The following is a 22,119-nucleotide window of genomic DNA, read 5'->3' as shown; positions in this document are numbered from 1 at the left end:
GGTATGACTATTCTGTTTGAGGCATAGAGCAGCCAGGTAAGTGAAAGTACATGTTAAAACCTGTGGATTACATCTTTGAAATGCCTTCTGTTGCTGTTGCAGAACTCTGTGAACTCTGCAGATTTTGGGGAGCTAGCAGTGGGTACAATTGCACCCTCATAAATTTCTCCTTTCAGCTCAACACTGTAGATCTGTTCCTAAGTGTGGCCCATGTCTGGAATTTGACCTTCGGTGTAATACAACTGTAGCGAAGAAAATGGCATTCTGCAGTGGCATTTGATAAAAGCAATGTGCTATTTTAAATTATATAAAAGAAAAATTCCTCTGCACATGCAAATACAGACATGCAACAACTACAGTACTAGCATTATGCATCAGTCCCCTGCTCATAAACAAGTACATTGACATTCAATAAACAGTGCTGCATGAAATCTCATTTCCCTGTAGGGAAAATTTAAATGTACTTTATTATTCCATTGGAATATTTTAAATGAGGAAAAAATGAAGATAACGTGCAGTTGACCCTAGGCATTATAAATGCCATTAAGGGTCTCGCTCTGCTAGGCCCATCTGTTGCTTTTCAGACCTTCTATTCATTAACCTTATTAGCGCCAGCCCCTCTAGCCTTGAATTGACATTTCCCTGGTTAAATTGGAAGGCCCATTTCCACACATGGAATGGTTGGTTAAAGAATTTGTATGATTTGTCTAATAGATGCAGTAGGAAAGAGCAACAACTGGTCTGCTGGCTGATAGGTCCAACTGAGAAAGTCCACTATGATTGTTTCCAGGGGACTTCAGTGTTCTTGCACATTAAAATGCAGCTCTCTATAGTCACACTCCTAATCAAATCAGCAAAAAAATCAGTCTTCTTTGCATCAGTAGTAATCTCTGTCTGTTGAAGCAATATAAACCTTATTGTTATACTATTGAATTTTGTACTAGATTTACTGATGAGCCAAAAAAAAAATGGCAAATTTATTCACTCAGCTGATGTACCCCACAGCTTGAAATGATGTGAATATATATTTGTTTATTCAAGTTAACCCATTGTTTTGATGCCCGTTAGGTGACTAGCTTGGCTTTTAATCCACATTCTTCTTCACATAGGGCATTCATCCAAATTCTTCCTCATGTTGGACATACTAACAGGAATTCAGATTGCAGGTATAAAAGGGGATTTTTTTTCTATTTCTCTGTTTCTTATATTGCATATCATAGGGGATACAAAAAATTCATCATTTTTTTCTGAGCTGACTCACATGAGCAAGTCATAAATAAAGGTGACAATTTGAAGGTCTTCAATGTAGTGAGCTTGGCAGCATCAGGTGACGGTATTTCATGCCATAAGTAAAAAGGAAATATCATTTGTTCCTTGACAAAAGGTTGGTTACAATTATGGCTGAAAATATCAGGAGTGAAGTGGTCTGAATTAAGGGGTTAAACTAGAAAAAAGAGTTCAGAAGCCATTCACATCACATCATCCTTTTAGCATTTCTGGTCCTTCCTGCCTCTGACAATGAAGGTAATTATCTGACTTTTTCCAATAAGTGAAATGTCAAGATAATTTATAGAAGCACCCTATTCTTTCTGAGTGGTTTATTTATTTGGAACAGGCTTTTCACGATACTGAGGCTAGAGTTAAGATTTCCCCTTCCACAAATGTCCAGTTTAACTCCTACCCCAGCAAGTTAGCAATGTAATTAGCTAAACATTAGACTGTTTCTGTGGGCCAGAAATATAGTTACTGTAAGTGCAGTGTAAGGCCATGTCTACACTACAAACTTATGTTAATACACAGAGCCATCCCTAGCTATTCTGGGGCCCTACGCAGCCCCCCCCACAAGGGGGGAGAGGCAGACCTCAGTGCTAGGGGGCTGGCCCCAGGCCTCCATGGGGGGGCAGGGCTAGCTTGGGGAGCAGGGGGGAACCACCCCCCAGCACTCACCAGTGGCGCAGCTGGGGCCAGGCCGCTGCACTTCCCGGTGCTAGTGAGTGCATGCCCGGCCCTGCTTCAGTCCTCAGGGGAGTGGGGGTAGGGAAGGGATGGGAAGAGGAGGAGGCTTTGGGGAAGGGGTGGAGTGGGAGCAGGGCTGGGACGGATCAGGGGCAGGAAGAGGCGGGGCTGGGACGGAGCAGGATGGGGGCCATGGGAAAGAGGCAGACTAGGGGCTGGAGCAGCACATGGCTGTGCAGGGCAGCAGGAAATTTGATCCCCCAAATGGGCAGCTGCATACTTTGCATATGGGTAAGGACGGCTCTGTTAATACAAGTTACGTCAGCACACAGCCTCTGTAGTTAGTATATCGCTGGTGTGTGCATAATTGGCTCCTGGTGTTGACGGTGTGTGTATTAACCAGGAGCGCATGTTTTGCTGCAGAGTGCCGTGCATCATGGGTAGGTATCCCACTGTGCCACTTGCCACCGTCCAGCACACAAACTTTTGGGAAGTTTTGGCAATGCATGATGAGGCTGAGACAAATCAAGTAGGGGTGACTGGGGGGCACATGGTCAACTTCCCAGTTTGCAACTGTCTCCATCCTATAATGTCATCTATAGTGTACCCATAATGTTTGCACCTTTTTTTCAAAGTCCCACGAACTAGGGTGGCCCTCCTCGCTGACAGAAGCATGGAGCCTGCACAGCTCAGCACTATTGTCATGTGCATTGCAAGCACGGGGCGCACCGTCCTGGAATATTTGCAGAGCTGTGAGAAGAACTGAATGAGTGGGGAACATGACAATTCCTTCAAGGACAGATTGCAGTGGGACATAGTGAGAAGCAATTCAAGGTTGTTGGTGATGTTCACAGAGCAGCTGCAGGTGATGGAGTGCCACTTCTGGGCCCAAGAAACAAGCACTGACTGGTGGGACTGCATCATAATGCAGGCTTGGGATGATAAGCAGTGGTTGATGGGATCCACAAGGCCACATTCCTGGATCTGCACGCTAAGCTCGCACCAGCCCTCCAGCATAGGGACACGAAAATGCGAGCTGCCTCCCTGAGCTGTATAGCTCCACACTGAGCTCCTCTTAAGAGCCCTTTTATCAGGCTGTTCACATTCAGCAGACAACCGCCCTACCTCTGCCCTCCACCCCAGTGGAAGCTTTCCCCCCTTTGCTTCACATATATTATGCGGGACATAGCAGGAAGCTATAGCCATTGGGATATTTTTCTCACTGAGGTTCAATCTTGTACACCTGTAGATGCTCCATGAACTATTTTGAAAGACCATTTTAACAGTGAGCCAGAGTAGTGTGTGTTGTTGTAGTATGTTCTATCTGGCCCTGCTCTTCTGTGGCCTGATAGGAATTGCGTGGTTATTGTTGTACAGGTAAGAATGTAATGCATAAAGTCAATGCGCCTATTAATTTTGTTTTGAATGATCCTATGAGTTGTGGGGCATTGTGCAGTAACAGATCATTGATTGCATTCAGAACTATTGAGCACTCAGCAGCATATGTTGTGAACTAATAAAGATGAATTATGTTCAAAATAATAGAATTTTATTGTGTAACAAAATCAGTGTAAAAATAACCCATGCAGTTTTAAAACAAATACACTAAAAAAATAACAACACTTACAAAATTAAGAGAACAGAATTCATGAAAGGGAAAGAACATTCATGTTCATTTTAGCTACACATGCGCCAGTTGTGGCTTTCACAGCTCTGTGTATGTGAAACTGTGATAGTCTTTAATGTCTCCTTGGGGAAGTGGTAAGGACAGTGCAGCAACCTGATGCCATGTGGAATGTTGGGGATGGAGTATAGGTAGGCCCTGATATTGAGCTCTCAGGGGGCTGCCCATCCTGGCTAATAGCCATTGTTGGACCTATTCTGCACAAATTTATCTAGTTCTTTTTTGAACCCTGTTATAATCTTGCCCTTCGCAACATCCTCTGGCAAGGAGTTCCACAGGTTGACTGTGGAATAGTCAATATTTTGAGAACAATTTCTGCTCTTTTGTCCTACTGAGACAGCATATTACTGGACAATAATTAATCAGCCTTTAAAAAAAGAGAAATTTCAGACAAGGAATAAATATATAAAAAGAAAAATCAACAGCTTCTATTTGACTTTCACTATCATCATTTCCCTTATTCTACAATATGCACCATTTTTCTATGTAGCCTAATCCCCTATGTCCTGTTTACCAATTTGGTGGCACAAGATTCCATCTCTCCATTAATTGTTTGTGTTATGGTAGTAATAATAGAAGTCCAACTGCAATCAAGGTCCCCTTGTTCAAGGCACTGTATATACACACAGAAAGACAAAGAGTGGGAGGGATATAATTATTTCCATTTTATAGATGAAGTATAGACTTTCTTCTTGCCCAGAATTAATTCTTCCATAGTACCCTCTTTTCTGGCATATCAGTGCCAAGAACATAACACGCCGGTGACTCTCATTAACGCTAGTGAGAATTACACAGATAGGTATCAAGATGAGAACATTGCATATTCTTTTCCCAGCAATTAGCAGAATAAACAATCTTTTTTTTTCTCCCAACAATTCAAAAGAAAACAGACAACAAACCATGCCTCTGTTTCAGATTGATCATCCATAGAATTTGGACACTAGTGGTCTACATTCTAGATTGCGAGAATGTAAATATTTTTATTTTATTTTTTTGGAGCAGGGGAAGATCATCTCCTACCCAGGGGAATTTAATGCATATTTCTTAAATAATACAACTGGCCTATTAATCAGATGCCAAAGAAACTCTTTTCATCTGGAAAAAGGACAGGGCATGTCTCTTCAATCTTACAGGAATTGAAGAGATGATCTGTCAATGTTTTAAGTGTGTAGGGAGCAGGTGAGTTTGTACTGCTGATGGCAAAAAACAACCCAATAACAACTGCAAAGCCTTTCTTGTGAACTAAGTTATGTAAATTGAAGAATGCCCTTACTGTCAGCAGGTATATTATTTCAAAGACAAGACAACTGTGTTAATCTCCCTTCTGCTTAATCCCTGTCTCTCCACAAATCATCATGTCGACAATTTAAACAGATTTAGATGTGACTGAAATCAAGAAAAGGAGATAGTCTCAGGATTCTGGGGTATATGCAGGCCTCCAAGAGGTAATTTTGTTTGTGGGAGAGAGAGTAAATCTAACAAATCTAACAAAGCAGCCCTCTGGCCCAGCCCTGAGGATCAAATTCAATTCTACCAAGATACACATTAAGCCCTGTCTATCACAGCTTTGCCCTTGAAAAGTCGAATAATGATGAGATTCACCTCATTTCGCTCATCTCTGGAGAGCAAAGAGAAAGGAGACATTTAAAGAACTTGAACTATTGCTCAGAATGAATACTTTTATTTTCCAATTCTGATGATGATTATTGTATGGAAAACATAGTTAGGGCTGTTCATCTTTTTAACCACTTGCTGTCCCTTAAGGAATGTGAAATAATCACTTAAATAATAGTAGTCAATAATTAGGAAAGCCAGGGTCAGTAGAACATAGCAGGTCATGAATTATACATTCTAAGCAAATTATTTATTGCAAACTGCAGCTTTTATAATTGTCCTTTTAGGTGAAAAGGACTGAAAAGAACCAATTTCCACTAAATGTTGCATGAAAATCATTGCTGAACATATTCTAAATAAACCAGTATGAAAACTGGAAAAAGCCCATGTGCAATTTTAAATATTTAGCTTCAGCTATTTACTTTTCTGGTAGAATAAAAGTTAAATCCATTCATTTCCTGGCTGTGCCTGGATTCTGTCAAAACCAGACATTTCAACATTTTAGCACTACTTTTTAGTACTTACTAGTCAAACTAAGATGAAAGATGTTTTCTTTCAATAAGGATTACTAGAGTGCTGCTCTTGAAGTTTTTAAAACAGAAAGTCTATCATTTAATCATTTTAGCTTTAACCCTTATCTGATAAAATTAGCATTTATCAGGCTATGCCTAAAATAACAAAAATAGTGTTCAGAATAATCTTCATTACAAAGAGAATTATAATTATTTAGGTGGTCTGCAATTTTGTGTCTTGAAAGAAACCTAGAAGATTAATTAGCTAATGTTTGTAATATGCTTTGAAGATGAAAAGTGCTAGGAAAGAGCTAAGAGTTATTTGTGTTATTAGATAACACTATTAACTCCTACTCACAATTAAAACACTGAAGTAATTTCAGTGAACTAAAGAAAATGCAATTGCTTCAACTCTTTGGGCCAGAAAGTCAAGGCTCAGCTAGTGAGGGGAGAGTGAAAGGGAGCCAGAGTCAGTTCCAAGCAAGCACAGGCATTGGAGTAAATTAGAGCGGCCCAAAGCCTGTTCTATTACACTGGCCAGCTATGACCCCCAGAGGCCATTCACAGCTGAGGGTTGCAAAAGCACAGTGCTCTCTCACCACCCTCTCTCTCCACCCGTCCTTATGCCTGGCAGTTGCCCTTTGCCAAGTGCTGCAGGGCTGTGGCATATGAACTGGCTATGTCAGGTTGTCATAAATATAAAGGGAAGGGTAAACACCTTTAAAATCCCTCCTGGCCAGAGAAAAAATCCTTTCTCCTGTAAAGGGTTAAGAAGCTAGGATAACCTCGCAGGCACCTGACCACAATGACCAATGAGGAGACAAGATACTTTCAAAGCTGAAGGGAGGGAGAAACAAAGGGTCTGGGTCTGTCTGTGTGATGCTTTTGCCAGGGACAGAACAGGAATGGAGTCTTAGAACTTAGTAAGTAATTTAGCTAGATATGCGTTAGATTATGATTTCTTTAAATGGCTGAGAAATTAGACTGTGCTAAATAGAATGAATATTCTTGTCTTTGTGTCTTTCTTGTAACTTAAGGTTTTGCCTAGAGGGATTCTCTGTGTTTTGAATCTAATTACCCTGTAAGGTATTTACCATCCTGATTTTACAGAGGTGATTCTTTTTACCTTTTCTTATATTAAAATTCTTCTTGTCAGAAATTGAATGTTTTTTTCATTGTTCTTAAGATCCAAGGGTTTGGGTCTGTGGTCACCTATGCAAATTGGTGAGGATTTTTATCAAGCCTTCCCCAGGCAGGGGGGTGCAAGGTGAGGATTTTGGGGGGAAAGATGTTTCCAAACAACGCTTTCTCAAAAATAAACCCAGATGTTTGGTGGTGGCAGTGGAAGTCCAAGAGCAAAAGGTAAAATAGTTTGTACCTTGGGGAAGTTTTATCCTAAGCTGGTAAAAGTAAGCTTAGGAGGTTTTCATGCAGGTCCCCATCTCTGTACCCTAGAGTTCAGAGTAGGGAAGGAACCTTGACACAGGTCTTCCCCTCTGCTGCAGAGTTTCATCTGCTTTATGCTCCTTTGCAGTACAAGAGAAGCAGAGCTGGAGGATAGGTTTTGACATTCTAGAATGTAGATCAGTAAAGTCAAAATTCTATGGATGATCAATCTGAAACAGAGGCATGGTTTCTTGGCTGTTTTCTTTTGAATCGTTGGGAGAAAAAAATAGATTGGAGAGGTTTTGGTCCCTTTGGAAATGGCGCCACATATGATCTTTTATTGATAGGTGTATTGAAATTTATGCCTAATAACAGTCCTCTGAGGCAGGTCAGAATTATCCCCATTTTAGAGATGTGGAAAGTAAAGCACAGAGCGGTTAAGTGACTTGCCCCAGGTCACTAAGGAATTCTGTATCAAAGCTGGGTATATCCCCTGGATTTCTTTTACCCTTAGTTCTGTACTTCAGCCTTCCCATCTAATAGCAAGAAAAACAATGGGAATTCAGTAGCTTTTCCTGGCACTCATTTCTGGGGAAGAGGCAAGTACTTAGCTGCTGTGGTAGTTGATTCCCCAGTCTTTGAAAAAGGTTCATTTAGCAGTAGGTGCCTCTTTGCTGAATGAGCATGCTGCTGTTTCCTTCCAGCTCCTTTGGCCACCCATTTTCCATTTGGGTGTAGGCTGCAGCAGGCATGTTCAGGTTGTTTGAGCATGTCTGGGTGTGGCTTTTGTCAGTTGCAGATCTATTTCGGCTGATCTCCATCGGCTGAGGAGTCGATGACTTCTGCTGGAAGCCTCACCAAGGCCATTCCCTAATAAAGCCAAGGTTCAATGTTCCATGTAAGCAGTTTTCAATGTTTGCAAAGAGAGGAAGCTCCAATCTAGTTAGAGAGCTTTGAAGCAATAAAAGGGAAACTCCCAAAGTAGCATAAATGACAGTAACAGACCACACAAGAAGTTGTGAGTCGGGCACCATGGCAGAAAGCTGTGACCATCTAGCAATTGTTTTGTGAACAAGGTGAAACAGACACATCTTCTCTTAGGAGCAATCTCAGAATTCCAAGTGTACAGGTATGGCTCTAACAATCAGAGTTGAGGAAGAACACTGGCTGGGTCGCACTGCCTGGAGACGTTCTGACTTTGATGGGCATAATCTCTCTAGAAGCCAGAGGAAAAGTAGGGAGGGGAAGGGGATTCTTTTCAATGGACTAGCCATCACACACCCACAACTCCAAGCTGCCATGCTTGGTACAGGGAGACTCATATGGAAATGCCCCTCTAGGGCCACTAGTTGCTCCTCCTACATGTGCTCCCCAGTGCTAGGTTTATATCTGATTGCTGAGATGGGGGATTTAGCTCCCCAAAATGCAAATGGCAAAGAGACTGAATTCTCATCCTTAGGAGCTCCCTCCATGTCAGGGAGATGTTCATCAGCCAGGTGTGATGGGGAGTCCTGATCCACCACTGTCCACACTGTCATTTCAATCTTGCAGTCTGATCTGCATGAATGGACATGTACAGACTGGGGCTCTGGCAGAGAGCAGAGATCCACCCAAGCAGATTGCCTGGCAGGATCAGGCATCTCTCTACCATGGAGCCGTCAAGGATTTTGGCCTTTTCTGCAGTTGCTAGGTTGACAACATTTTTGAAGCACTGAATTGACTTTAAAAAATGAAAGTAGAGGTCCAGAAGGTAGAAAATACAGCATAGAAAGACTTGCATAAAGGCAATTCAATGCATACACTCACTAAGATGCAATCAGACCCTCTGAAGGTATATGTCATTACCATTTCTTTTTGTTATCAACCATTCCAGTTCAATTTCAAGCATGATATGGAAAGCTAAATAAAGATAGTGGACTGGATTTTTTTAGTATTTAACCTTGCAGGTAAATTGCTAATATGAGCATTCTTTCACACAGGCTTCTTTAGGCCAATAGTATCTTCTACATTATCTAAGTGGAACTATATGCTTGCGAAATACCGTTTGCTATACCCCAGGCTTACAATGCTTAATTTCTTATGAAAATGTCAATTGCTTAGTAACCATTTGCTGCTGCTTTTGAAATCAAATGTTTTGCTAGGAAAAATTTTTATTCTTGTGGTATGCCATGTACTGACTCGCCTTAAATTACTCACTTGGACTGAAAAAATATATAGTCGTTACGGCTTTTTTCCTTGCCTAATAGTTCTAAGTTTATATTCCTTCTCTGTGTTCTTCTTGCTTAGCTTGATGGAAAGTGGTCCAATTTACTGTAATGTGGATACTGCTGATGAACAAAAGAAATCCTCCTAAGGCTTTCTAATTCAGTTATGTTTTTGATTGTATTTTATGTTGATGCTTCTAGCCTGTTTTCCTTTTCGTCTTTGTTCTGGTTATTATGGGGACATCTTATCTTAAGCCAGGCAGGTTTTAAGGAGGGCAAGACTGTTCCTGAGCTACTTGTGAGCTTTTTATGCTTTTATTTATTCCAATTCATTATATGTAAGAGAAAGGAAGATAAATTATTTCTAAAAAGCCAAGCAGAACATGGAGAAGGCAATGGGTCTGTTAGGATTTACTGTGGGGAATTCTTCTGCTTATTGACCAAAATGGCATATAAACATACTAGATTGATGCTCTTTCTCCATTCTCATCAGAGAGCCCAGATGCCTCATTTCTGCAGCGCACCTTGAACCCCATTTGAATTACACACACACACACACATGTCCAGGAAATACCTCTTGGTGGAGGGGGCCTCTCCAGCAGGTGCCAAGCTGAATCTACCAACTTTACACACACACCTCAAGGAGCCCTCGGCTCTGGGGGCAAGCAGAGTTATGCCAGAGGTCTGGCTGGGGTGTTCCTATACCCCAGCTGTTCCCTGGCCGCCACAAGGCCCACAGGAGCCATGACAGCCATGGTGCAAGTTGTATAGCCCTCAGGATGCATTAGTTTGTGCTGGGGACTAAAATAGCCATTCCCAAGACAAGGGAGGCACAAGCTTCCTTGTACCAGTCTCCACACCAGTGCAGGGATGAATTGAGGTCCTAGTCTCAAGCTTGTGGGTGTAGTGGGGAATGGCAGAAACCAAAGTCCTAAGACAAGTACTAAAGCAAGGCCTCCTGGACTGGCCACACAACTAGCACAATATCAATGTAGTTCACTTTAATGGAATTCAAGAGTTTAAGGGAAAACAATGTTGTGCATGGTGTATGGTAGGAAAGAATTTAATTCAATAACATGAGTACAGCTGCCTAGCTGCAAGCACACCAGATAATGGCCTGAGCTTTTTACTACTTCAACTGCTGATGTATAGACCTTTTGTTCCAAACTCCCAGCGAAACAAACCAATGGGCGGGGGGGGAGGGGCCTAAGAGCATATGTCTGAATAAGAAGGATGTGCTTTGTGTCATTCTGAATAAGCTAAGATGGCTTAGTTATAATTGGGTATGAAGACCAAAAGTCAAATTATGCCTTCTGCGTGCCTGGGGAAGGAAGAGCATAAAGAGTCTACCTGATTGAGTAGCCAACAAAAGGGCCAGCCACAAAGTGTGGTGCCAGGACTGCTTCCTGATGCACATCATCCCAAAGGGCATAGAGCATGCCGAGTGCACCAAGGCAGGAACCAGACAACTGAAGGACAATGCAGTCTATCCACCCCACCCCCTACATTCCATTCTCACTGGGTTTCCCAGAGAGAGACTAGGACCAATTCCTGGGGCCAGCTGAGCTGCACAAAGTGTTGGCAGTAATTTGCATTTAATGTGGTAGTTATTGCAAATTTCAATGTAAACTGAATGGCACTTATAAAAGACAAACCCAATTTCTCAAGATTAACTCAATCAACTCAATTACATAAGAAGAAATAGGGATAAAATTACACTTTTTATTAACATATAAAATTGGTTTTTGTTTTGACACACACAGGACGTTTTGGCATTTAGTTGGCATAAAACAAATAACTATAGCAAATTCTATAACACTTAAACACACTCATCAAATGTCTATTAGAATTTTAATAGACATAGGCTTAGGTCTTGCAAAAAAGTTTTAAATTGCAAGCACTTGACCCAGAACTTTTGCAAGTATTTAGATGGGTATTTTTGTTGTTGTTTTTTCCCGCTCTAAGCCATGCCTCTCTCATAATTCAGATTTCTTTCACTGTATAGTCACAGGAATAGAATAAGATTTTTCTGCTGATGAATCATGGTGAGAAGGATGAAAAATTACATGGGGCGAAATAACTGTAAATAAGTTGCCAGATGAGAAGCCACATTACAACACGTTAGCCATTGTCTGAACAAAAGAGATGGATTTTGTTATTTATCAAGGTTTGCAACCAACCAAGGTTTTTAGATAAGGTCTAGCCATCTTGAATTCTTGGGAATATAAGTGCCATATTTACAGAGGGCCTGATCCAAAGCCTATTCAAGTTAATAGGCTATTCTATTGCTTTCAGTGGCCTTTTGGATCATGCCCTAAGTCATAACTCCTTGCAAAACAGACAGCCAAATCAGTGGATCCTTTTGATAGAGCTATAGACATGTTCCAGCACTAATATGGCACTGTTTTATATAAAAAGCAATCAAGCAATGAACATTCCAAGATAGCAGGTTTACTAAGACCACTGTACGTCCTATCAGTTATATCTGTTCCATACTACTCTAAAACCTCTATTGTTACTTTAGTCAGAGGTGTAAATTTTTTTCTGGGCAGTTCAAACCTGAGGAAGCTCCAAAACCACTTAGATATATGACCAGGTTTTCAAATATGCCCAGTAGCAGAGCAACTCCCATCGAGGACAATAAAGATGCCTCGTTCCTGCAATGCACGTGAGTGTGTAAGAGGACAGAGAATTGAGAATAACGGGAGCTGCTGGGTGCTTTTGAAAATCTGGCTTAGAAAACTGCAGCCTGAACAACAAGACTAGATGTGTCCCCACAACAATGATGAGGGATATGGAAAAATGGTGAGAGGGCTCTTGAAGTTTGCAGGACAGAAAAGCATGAGTCAGGGAAGAAGGGATTCAGACTCCTTTCATGGGCTTCTCAAACCTTGGTCCCCCTGCTCAGTGAAAGCACATAGATTTGCTCTACTGCAGCTAAGTACCTCCACAGATGCAAAGAAGGTTCAAGAATGTACCTCCTATGTACTGATTTACAAAACATAATGGTGCACTAGTCACCCTTTGAGTACTTTGTAATAACTTCATGACATATATTAAGTTATATGTCAGAGAGGTGGCAAATGCATATTTTTAGTGGGCGGTCAAGCTGCAGGATACTGGATGGACAAGAAAGGCACTCTTTAAGCCAATAGAATCCTGTCCCTGTGAAGAATGTGTGTGCTGAGTTCCACAGGAATTTGGAGTTCTAGCTAGCTAGATAGGAGATGGGAACTGATAAAATTTGTCTGTAAGTGGCCTGCTCCCCCAAGAAATACATAAGAATGTCCATACTGTGTCAAACCACTCATCCACCTAGTCCAGCATCCTGTCTTCTGACAGGAGCAGATGTCACATACTTCAGAGGGAATGAACAGAAAGGGACAATTTATTGAGTGATTGATCCCCTGTCATCCGGTCCCAGCTTCTGGTAGTCAGAGGTTTAGGGATAACTAGAGCATGGGGTTGTATCCCTGACCATCTTGGCTAATAGCCATTGATAGACCTATCCTCCATGACCTTATCTAATTCATTTTTGAACCCAGGTGTACTTATGGCCTTCACAGCATCCCCTGGCAATGAGTTCCACAGGTTGATTGTGTGGTGTGTGAAGAAGTACTTCCTTTTGTTTAAAATCTGCTACCTATTAAGTTCATTGGGTGACTCCTAGTTCTTGTGTTATGTGAAGGGGTTCTCTTTTGCTCCACACCAGTCATGATTTTATACACCTCTATCATATCCCCTCTTAGTTGTCTTTTTTCTAAAATGAACAGTCCCAGTCTTTTTAATCTCTCCTTATATGGAAGCTGTTCCATACCCCTAATGATTTTTGTTGCTCTTCTCTGTACTTTTTTCAATTCTACTATATCTTTTTTGAGATGGGGCAACCACAACTGCATGCAATATTCAAGGTGTGGGTATACTATGGATTTATATAATGGCATTATAATACTTTCTATTTTATAATCTATCCCTTTCCTAATGGTTCCTAACATTCCGTTAACTTTTTTGACTGCTTCTGCACATTGAGAGGATGTTTTCAGAGAGCTAACCATGATGACTCCAAGTTCTTTCTTGAGTGATAATAGCTCATTTGGACCACATCATTTTGTATGTAAGGAATTGGGATTATGTTTTCCAAAATGCATTACTTTGCATTTATCCACATTTAATTTCTTCTAACATTTTGTGGCTCAGTCATGCAGTTTTGTGAGATTTCTTTGTAACTCTTCACAATCAGCTTTCAACTTACCTATCTTCAGTAATTTTGTATCATCTGCAAATTTTGCCACATCTCTGTTTACCCCTTTTTCCAGATAATTTATGACTATATTGAACAGCACTGGTCCCAGTACAGATCCTGCTATTTATCCCCTCCACTGTGAAAACTGACCATTTATTCCTAATCTTTGTTTCCTATCAGTGACTGATAATGACAGTACCTTCCCCCTTATCTCATGACTGCTTAATTTGTTTAAGATCATTTGATGAGGGCCCTTGTCAAAGGCTTTCTGAAAGTTCAAGTACATTATATCCACTGGACCACCCTTGTCCACGTTTGTTGACACCATCAAGGAATTCTAATACATTTGTGAGTCATGATTTCCCTTTACAAAAGCCGTGTTGACTCCTCCTCCAACATTCGTGTTCATCTATGTGTCTGACAATTCTGTTCTTTACTATAGTTTCAACCAGTTTGCCTGGTACTGAAGTTAGGCTTACTGATCTATAATTGCCAGGATCACCTCTGGAGCCTTTTTTTTTTAAATCAACATTATATTAACTATCCATCAGTCATCTGGTACAGAGGCTGATTTAAGGGACAGGTTACATACCACAGTTAGTAGTTCTGCAATTTCATATTTGAGTTCCTTCAGAACTCGTGTGATTACCATCTGGTCCTGGTGACTTGTAGCAATTTGTTCCAAAACCTCCTCTACTGACACCTCAATCTGGGATGGTTCCTCAGATTTGTCACCAAAAAAGAATGGCTCAGGTGTGGGAATTTCACTCACATTCTCTGCAGTGAAAACCAATGCAAAGAATTCACTTAGCTTCTCCATAATGGCCTTTTCTTCCTTGAGTGTTCCTTTAGCTCCTCAATTGTTTGGCAGGCTTCCTGCTACTTATGTACCTAAAAACAATTTGCTGTTAGTTTTTGTGTCTTTGGTTCATTGCTCTTGAAATTCTTTTTTGTCCTGTCTAATATACCTGACTTGACAGTTTGTATTCCTTTCTTTCTGTTTTCCTCAGTAGGATATGACTTCCAGTTTTCAAAGATGTCTTTTTGTCTCTAACTAACTCTTACTGTTTAGTCATGGTGGCATTTTTTTGGTCCTCTTACTGACTTCTTTTTTGTGGGAGCAGGGAGACAGTAAACATATAGTTTGAGCCTCTATTATGGAGTTTTTAAAAAGTTTCCATGCAACTTGCAGACATTTCACTCGTGACTGTTCCTTTTAATTTACATTTAATTAGCCTCCTCATTTTTGTGTAGTTCCCCTTTTTGATGTTAAATGCTACTATGATGGGTTTCTTTGGTATTTCCCCCCCTACAAAGATATTAAATGTAATTACATTATGGTTGCTATTATTGAGTAGTTCAGCTATAGTCATCTTGGACTAGATCCTATTCACTACTTAGGACTAAATCAAGAATTGCCTCTCTCCTTGTGGGTTCCAGGACTAGAGCAGTCATTAATGGTGTCTAGAAATTTTATCCCTGCATGCTATCCTGAAGTGACATGTTCCCAGTCAATATACAAATAGTTGAAATGCCCCATTATTACTGGACTTTCTGTTTTTGTAGCCTCTCTAATCTCCCTGGCATTTCACAATCACCATCACTATCCCGGTCAAGTGATTGACAGTATATTCCTACTGCTTTACTCTTATTATTCAAGCATGGAATTTCTATCCATAGGTATTCTATGGTACTGTTTGATTTAACTAAGATATTTACTATATTTGATTCTATGCTTTCTTTCACATAGTGCCCACCAACGCAACCTACTTGGTCATTCCTATATATTGCTTATCATGATATTGTTGTGTCCCATTGATTATCATTGCTCCACCAAGTTTCTGTGATACATATTATACCAATACTAGACACTCAGGTTCACCAATCTTAGTATTTAAACTTCTTGCATTTGTATACAAGCACATAAAATTTTTTATTATTTTGTTGTCTGCCTTCATGTGCTGTAATTGAATGGGACTCTTTTGTTTGTCTATTTCTCATCAGCTCTTAACTCAACTTCTGCTGTCTCCTCTTTACTAGGATGTAGACTATCTCCTTTAATAAATCCTCCCCAGAGGAAGTGTCTGTCTGAAACATGTTCTCTTCCACACTAGTCAGCATTCCCCAGCCCCTACTTAAAAAACTCCTCTGCAACCTTTTTAATTTTACATGCCAGCAATCTGGTTCCATTTGATTTAGATGAACCCATCCTTACTGTATAGGCTCCATCTTTCTCCATGCTACCATGGACTTTAATCTCTTTTCTGGCAACCCATATTTGCCTCCAGGACCTCTTGCCTAGCTTTGCCTATGTCACTGGTACCTATATGTACAACAACCACCAGCTCCTCCCCAGCACTGCACGTAAGTCTGTCTAGGTGTTTCAAGAGATGGGCAACCTTTGTACCCAGCAAGCATTTCACCATGCAGTTCTACCAGTCATCACAAACCCAGCTATCTATATTTCCAGTAATCAATTTACCCTATCACTATTACCTGTCTCTTTCTAATAACATGGGTCCCCTCCCCTGGAGAGGTATCCCCAGTGCGAAAAGTTACCATGGCATTATCTGGAAGGAGGATCCCAACTACAGGATTGTTTCCCTCTGCTCCAGCTTGAAGTTCTTCTTTCCCGAGACATTCATCCACTTCAGCAGCACAGAGTGTCAGACTGGTACCATTTTACTGTGTCCCAGAAAGTCTCATATACGTATCTCTCTGTCTCCCTTAGCTCCTCCAGTTCCACCACTCTGGTCTCAAGAGCCCATACTCTGCCTCTGAGGAGCATGAGCTGCTTGCACCAAATGCATACATTTGCCATCAGCTCACAAGGCAAGTAAATCATACATGCTGCATTCAGGGCAATAAATTGGATAGTGCCTACTCTGCTGTGGACTTCTGCCTGCATTATTTTTATGCTTGCAGGAGTGTTTTTTGTGTCTCCTTTGTGTATGTGCATGTGTGTTTTTGAAGTGGGAGTTATTGGCCTAAGTTTAGACAATATTTATTAGGAGGAGCCACCTTTTACTCTCCCTCTCTGAACTCCTTTTGCTGCTCCTGTTTGCTAGCTCCACCTGGTCACTTAGGAGCTGGCTTTTTAAACCCCTGTTCTCTCTGAGTTAGCCCCATCTCCTCGCTAAGGGATCCTAACAGGAATAGGAATCAAAGAATGGCAGGCTATAGCCTCGTTAGGAAGCTCTCAGCCTTGCCTCACAGGCCGCTAAGCTCAGCACATGGCCCCCCAAACAGACCACACTATAAACTTCAAATCAAGCAGACACAGGGCAAGCAAGCAAGCACACTACAAAAAAAACCAGGCAACAAACTCACCCTGAGGGGTATGTAGTCACTCCTCCTTCACCTGAACAACACCCTTGCAAAACATCTCATTTGCTTTGCAGATAACATGCAGTGTCCCCAGCTCCTGAATCCCCTGAAGGAGAGTTCTTCTGAGGTATCCAGCCCCTGCCACTGGACACTCACAGAAGTCATCAAGTCTGCTGTCTCCAAAGAGGCAGAACACACACCAGCTTGTTGGCTCAGCAAAGAATGCACAACTCCCTTTAACACAGCAGTACTGAGATGAATTTATAATTCAGAGAATAAGTTTATTAAGAAAGATCAGAGATTTAAGTGATACTAAGCAGAGGTATAAATAAAACAAAAGTGTAATCAGCCTTTCCAGTGACTAAAACTTAACTCAGCAGGCTACAGTCATTGCCTAAGGTTGTTTTCTCACCTATAGTCACTTCTTAGCATTACCAACCCACACAGCTGGGAATTCACTGTTCATAGATGCAGAGTGCTGACCTCTTTGTTCCCTCAGTGATGGGCAACACAAATGTCTTCTTGCTTCTCCTTATATTACCCAAAGTTTATTGTCTTTGTCACAAGCATCAGGATGAACCCCTGGGATTCAGACAGTGTCTTCCCCTCCTGATTTCACATCCTCCTGTTAATTTGTTCCTGATGTTTACCTTCAAGGCAAATGAACTGACAGGTGCCACAAGTACTCCTTTTCTTTTTGACCATTCTCTGGCATCACCATGCTCAATTTACACTGGGGACATGGAGATAACTAGCCTCCCTCTTGTCTAGAAGAAAACCTGTTTCTCCGTTTGTTTGGTTACAGACTTTCAAGCATACTGTCAGTAAGCACTCAGAATTCCTTCTGTGGTGGTCATACGTACATTTCACAATTACATTAATGACCAGCGTGTCACCAGCTTACATTTGATATCTCACACAACATTCTTTATAGGTAACTATCATGAGAGCAGTGTGTTAGGTGTTGTGTGTTTGTCAGGCTTGAAAGGGGTTGTTATTACATTAACTCTTTGCCACTGGGCATTGAGCAGCTCTTAGGGTCACAGAGTCAGAGAGGATAAAAGCCTGCTGCTATCATCAGCTAACAAACCTACTCCTGGAGTATCTAGGTCTAGATCTAGATCTCGATATAGATTTTTCTGTTTGTATAGATATATGTGTGTACAAATATAGATAGAAAATACACACATGCAAATACATCCAAAAAAGCATTACATTTTAATATTTTAAAAACCCTGAGCTTGCATTTGCCTTCATGATAATAAGAGTCTTTAGAGAAAGAGAGAATTTGTCTAAAAGGCTTGCAGTTAAATAAAACATTTATCTGAACTATTCAAGCATGAGAGGAGGAAGCACTCGCTAATGGCAGAACAACAAGCGAGCCTCTACCCCTTATGAGTGACCAGCTCTAATAAACCTAAGCATAAACCTTCAAAAAGTTACATCAAAATGGTAGCAGTCAGTCAAAGAGAATGTTGCCATGCTGTTAAAAATCTCAGCTGCTCTGTTTTGAGAACTAGTCACAACAATGCAGATGGCAGATTTCTTTGGGATCAGTGGCAGGCATTCGTGTGCATACTTCACCTTTCTGCTGTGCCCATTCAGGGTTCTGAAACTGAAGAATCCTTCTCTCAGACTCACTATGGAGTATCATTCCTTTCCGCCTGAGATACAGTGAATCCACAAAAGGAGGCAGATCTTTCTAAAGGAATAGGAAAATAACTGCTTAATGAGAAACAGGGCATCATAATTTTCATTTCACACCATGTTTACAACCACATCCAGGGGATTCAGATTTCTGCTGTCCTTCCCAGAATTCCTCATGCATATCAAGGAATCTCATTTATTTCATTCTTTGTAAGATATGCTCAACAATTTAATGCAAAAAACAAAACAAAAAAAACACAATAGATTACTCAATGCTGCCAGATTCAGAAGACACTTCAAAACTGTGAAAAGCAAACAGCTTTAATTGTATTCTCTCCTTGTTTCATTAATACAATTCCAAAAGCTGTGTTCCATCCCCAAACATCGACATCATTGTCCACAACCCACCCAACAACCATCACATGATAATGACACTTGTTACTGCCTTGGTCAGATGAAAAAGCAGCTACACTGAATGAAAGGCTCCATGTCCCATTGCCAGGACCTTCCACCACCTGGTCACCTTACCCCTGAGTGCGCACTTGAAAATAAATCCTCTTTCAATGTATTATTGCTTTTAAAAGAATAATTGTGAAAGTCAACAGACTATGCTTTAATTTACAGTATTGAATATGTAATGACCATCTCACTCTGCAAGGTAAGATTTGCCAAAATGCTTAAATGGTTTAGGAGCCTAAGTGAAAATTTTATCCATAATCCTTTTATTGAAAAAAATTATTTGAGGTCAGGGAGCAACTGCATGAAAGCTCTGGTGTATCTGCATTGAACTAATATAAAACTAATGGGCAGAAGCCTTTAGTCTGGCTGAGTGGCTCCTGGTTCAAGACCAAGGGAGAGGGGCAAAGGTGGCTTTAAGCACTATTCCTTGGGTTGATCTATGCTATTCTGGACTCATAATGCAAGTGAACTGCCTGACTTGCCCTGGCTGCCCACAGTCCCAAAAAGGGGCCGTTTTGGCACTGTCAAGTTGCCAGGATGTGGAGATGCTCCTACCTGGCTTCCTGCACTGTGGACTGGGAAGGGGTGGCACCAGAGTCGCTATGGTGACTCTGCACCACCTGGGGATCCCGCTGCACTGGAGAAATCTCCCAAAGACACATTAAGACTCTTTTGAGGCTACTTTGCACTGAGGAGTGGAACAAAGCAGCCAGAGCTAGGTCAAGGATCCAATCCCATATCTCAAGTAATAGTGAATCAATCATGCTTCAAAGGCTTGATCTATATTCCACTGAAGTCAATAAGACAACTTCTATTGACTTGGTGAGCTTTCAATCACGTTACAAGAGACTAAGGATCTCAGAGGTTGCTTTTGCTATCTTTCTGTCCTTCACTTCAACTATTTCTTTACTAAGTTGTCCAACAAAACTCACTTCTTTGTGCCCCTAAAAGAGACTAAAAATTACTTTATCAAAGCTTTACTGATTTCCAAATTACGTGTGATCTTTTAGTGTATAGTAATTGAGTCATATCCCTTTAAGTAGCCGGTAAGCACTAATGGTTTTCGCCATTTTCTGTGCTTTAGAAACCAGATCTAGCAGCATTGTATATGCATAACAGGGCATTTCATGGTGTGTACAGCTAGTAAACATAGCTATGTAATGTGGTTCCTTCATGTTATGGTTTCTGTATAAAAAGCAAAAGACAAATAGATCCTTAAATCTGTTTACACTAAAAATTGTCAAAAATGCATTATGGCAGCACAGCTATCTGCAAGGGAGAGTGAAGCATTGTGAAATGACACATTTCGATGCCCCTTGTCCTTATGAGGGTAAAGAAATTCCACAGTAATTTCAGACTGAACCTTGCACCAGATATGTTAACAATGTGATTTCCTTTAATTTCTGGAAGGGCTTTGAAGAATGAGGTACTTTACTTACACTGTAAGCTCTTTGGAGCAGGGACCACCCTTTTTGCTACATCTACAATACACACCACTGGCGGTGGCATGTAGTTACATGCTGCAATAAAAAGCAGTCTGTGTCCACACTGCCGTGTCTAGCTACATGTTAGTGAAAGACTCTGGCAGAAGGGAGGCAGCAAGAGAAGACTTCATCAGCTCCCCCCTTCTGGAGCCTTTCACAGCAGCTAGGAAAGACTCCAGCAACAGGGAGCTGGCAGAGCCTTTTCCCACTGCCAGAGTCTTTCCCTGAGGTGAGGAAAAGCTCTGGCAGGGGGGAGGCAATGGGAAAAAACTGAGCCTTTCTCAGCTGCCTTGCCCTTGCCACAGCCTTTGCACATATGTACCTGAGGTCAGACTTTGGGGTTATGGGTCTGAGGCAAACTAACAAATGTAAGCCAGTAGTACACTCCAGACTTCATTTGTTTACTACTTAGTGGGTCAATGTCTGATCTTGCTTTCACCTGTAAGTTATTATCTATTAGTTTCATTGCAGTGACTCCTGAAGGCCCTAGACAGAGGAGAGTCCCCATATGTATGGGGTCCTACCAATACTCAGGAGGAAAATAAAAGTAATTCAGTGGAACTACTCTCCAAATTTACTCCTCTGCACCAGAGAACAGAATTTGCCCAGGTCTTTGGAGCCTGTGGTAGAGAAAGCAAGTTTCACTTTAAAACCCAGAAACTCACCACTCATTGTGTGGTACAATGCAATTTGTATTCTGTGGCTAAAGACGTTGCAGCATATGCTTGCATTAGCTCCACAGTGCATATCCTTTCAGGCCAGAATTGTTGGCAGATAGACATTTACATTACAGAAAATGTGGTCTGCAGAAAAGCATATATCAATGGAAATTGTGGTATATGGAAGATCCTGTTTCCAGATAGGGTCTATGTTTCCGAGCCTTGATCTCAAAATCGATTGTGTGACCAAATGTGGCACTAGCCACTGGTCATGCAAAAGAAATGTTAGAGTTTATGACAGGTTTCAGAGTAGCAGCCATGTTAGTCAGTATCCGCAAAAAGAACAGGATTACTTGTGGCACCTTAGAGACTAACAAATTTTTTGAGCGTAAGCTTTCGTGAGCTACAGCTCACTTCAGCAGATGCATGCAGTGGAAAATACAGTAGGGGGATTTTATATACACAGAGAACATGAAACAGTGGGTGTTACCATACACACTGTAACAAGAGTGATCAGGTAAGGTGAGGTGGTATTACCGGCAGGAGAGAAAAAAAACCTTTTGTAATGATAATCAAGGTGGGCCATTTCCAGCAGTTGAAAAGAACGTGTGAGGAACAGTATGGGGAAAAATAAACATGGGGAAATAGTTTTATTTGTGTAATGACACATCCATTCCCAGTCTTTATTCAAGCCTAATTTAAAAGGTGTCCAGTTTGCAAATTAATTCCAATTCAGCAGTCTCTCATTGGAGTGTGTTTTTGAAGTTTTTTTGTTGTAGTATTGCCACTTTTAAGTCTGTAATCAGGTGACCAAAGAGATTGAAGTGTTCTCCGACTGGTTTTTGAAGTTATAATTCTTGACGTCTGATTTGTGTCCATTTATTCTTTTACGTAGAGACCAGTCAGAGAACACTTCAATTTCTCTGGTCACTCAATTACAGACC

Source organism: Dermochelys coriacea, chromosome 1, assembly GCF_009764565.3.
Source record: "Dermochelys coriacea isolate rDerCor1 chromosome 1, rDerCor1.pri.v4, whole genome shotgun sequence".
NCBI classification, from domain to species: Eukaryota; Metazoa; Chordata; order Testudines; family Dermochelyidae; genus Dermochelys; species Dermochelys coriacea.
The sequence above is the reverse complement of the archived record's forward strand: the minus strand, read 5'-3'. Positions refer to the sequence as shown.